Below are 2604 nucleotides of genomic sequence, written 5' to 3' on the forward strand. Positions count from 1 at the left end.
GGCTGTGTAAAATGACGTTGAGCAATACCACCAGCTCCGTCAGAATAAGGAAGGACCTCTCCGAGCCGTTTGATACCAAACGAGTGTTATGTAGTAGCCTATTTGCATCAGGCGAGGCGGCATGCAGGCATGCTTGCATCCCAAGCTAGCTCGTCGTCGGGGTGGGTCACTTGTGCCTGCCTCTCTGTCGACTACATAAACAAAAAAGTATTCATGCCAGATAGTGTAGTAAAGAGAAGATAGTCATAGAGGAGATAAAGAACAGAAAGAACAGTGAAAACAAAGCAAAGTCATGGTCCAGTCCTGTCCTGTCAGGTGGAGTCAACCCTCCCTTCTTCAGCGTGAACTTCACGTGAGGCCTTGGGCGCTGTTGTGACTCCTCACCTTTCTTAACAACGCCCCCTAACCTGACATAAGTCCGTCTTTACATCAGTCAGTAATTTCCAAGTCCTCCGTCATCGAGTGTCCACTCCCCACTTCCCCTGCGTTGACAAGCGCAACACCCACCCCACCTCTCGTGCTCAGCACTCCATACCTAATGATCTTCCGACATTAACAAACTCCTGAGTTCAGCTTATCATTTTTTTTTTTTTTCTAACTCTTTATTCACAATCTCAACTTATCCACTATCTTTAACACTATGAACTATTCCCTTCTACCACCCTAATGCTAACATATACATTAACTTCATCCCAAAAAAAATTCATTTTTTTTTTTTTTTTTTTTTCTATTGCCTATTAATCCTAAGCACTGCTCCTACTTTTTCCACTAATATCCTAATCTCTGAACCAAAGCAATGTCTCAAAAGTAAATAAAGGTTTAATCTTATACCTAAAAAAATAATTGTCCCTTTTTTTTCACCCTAATACATGTTTCCTACTACTTAAACGTATCTAAATTCATATTCACTACCAATGACTTCTAACTTCCGATTCGGCTCTTTCTGTACATGTAAATTCCGTAATGAGGCCACTTTGCCCTCAATGGTAGTTCAAGATTAGTACAACAAAGAAAAACCGATAAAGATGGGTTTAATTTACGTGCATACATATGTCCCGCGGGCCTATATGTATATATATGTATATATATGTGCATATATGTATAGTATTATATCCAGAGACAATTCATGTACTCACCTTGGCCTCCAGCGATGATGGTACCAGCATGCTGTCGAGAACCTGTGTGGAGAGTTAGAGAGCCTATTATATATACCGACGGCTATACATACATATGTACACCTGCAGCCACGGTGCTGAGGTCTGTGTCTTCTGCCCTACTGGTTTTAAAGTAAAACCACTCGCTCGTGATTCCGGACGGCAAGCGAATCGGAAAACTACCGGGGAAAATACGCATGTGTAGAAAATCAAAAAAAATTGAAAATTAAAACTTAAGAAAATAAAATTGAATGTGACTTAACTCAAACTTAAAAGTGGCGAAACGAAATGTGTAAAAAAGTACGATCAGTGAACCTAACTCAGAAAGTGCCCTGAGACTCGAATTCTAAAGGAAAGTCAAAAAAAAAATACTTGCATGTACATATGTACATCTATGCATACATATACTGCCAATAGCGAACGGAAAAGAAACCAAAAGTATAAATTCGCGTGTCCGTCTGGCTATGGCATACAAGAATACAAGAATACAAGAATTTATTTAATCATACATGTGAGCATAGGTATATATATGTAGTACATACTGAATGCAATGCAAAAAAAATTCAAAAAACTATTGTGTTGAACCAAATTATGCAAATAAAAAAACCATGTGCTAAGAAAAACAAAACCTAGAAAAAATCGGGAATTGAATTCATGCCCGTAAAGGTCGGGGATGGCAAACCCGAAGAAAGCGGAATAACTAAGAAGGAATGCAAAAATCAAGTAAAATAAAGCAAGGTATGTACAAGCCCCGAGTTCCCTTCATACATACGTACATGAGAAGCTTAAACTAGGTAAGAAAAAAGAATGTGCGAAAAACTAAACAAAAGCGATTAAGTGCAAGAATTCAGGATGATCGCGGCGCAGCTGCGGATCAGCGGCGTAGGCGCTGTGCTGGCCTGTTACGCTCCTGTTGTGGATGCTGTCCCACGATGTCACGCTCTCCTCTGCTTCTAACAGCACTGCTCTCCGTGGCTTGATGCTCCTTCTCGCTTATTACTTTCCCGGTGTTGACTAGTATGAACATGCGTATGAAGATCCAGTGGTTGATAATTTGTTCCGTCCAAATCTTCCAGACCAGCTGTTTGTTGTGATGTTTGTATTTGCATATATCTGTGTATGTGCGCTGTTATATTTGTAGCTGTTGGCTTTAAATGTATGCGTCGATGTGTGTTCATGTGTTCGGATGTGTGTACACGAGTGGATTGGTGAAGGAGTTGGCTTAGCTTTAGTGCGTCTGCCCACAGCTTTTTCCACGCTCCGTATAGTGCAAGATACGCTTGGTGTTGTTTTCTAAGCGTTCGCAGAGTGGAGGTCCTTTTATGCATGGGCGACCTGGGGGTAGAAAAACTTTAATTTAGTCTACTGCTTAGACATCTACTGGCTTATGTGACTTTCTGTTGTTGTTTTCTTTAACGTTAATTTGCCGCCGGCTTACTTACACACATAT

This window comes from Rhagoletis pomonella, unplaced genomic scaffold (assembly GCF_013731165.1).
Source record: "Rhagoletis pomonella isolate Grant_MI unplaced genomic scaffold, Rhpom_1.0 Rhpom_scaffold_00001, whole genome shotgun sequence".
Taxonomy (NCBI): domain Eukaryota; kingdom Metazoa; phylum Arthropoda; class Insecta; order Diptera; family Tephritidae; genus Rhagoletis; species Rhagoletis pomonella.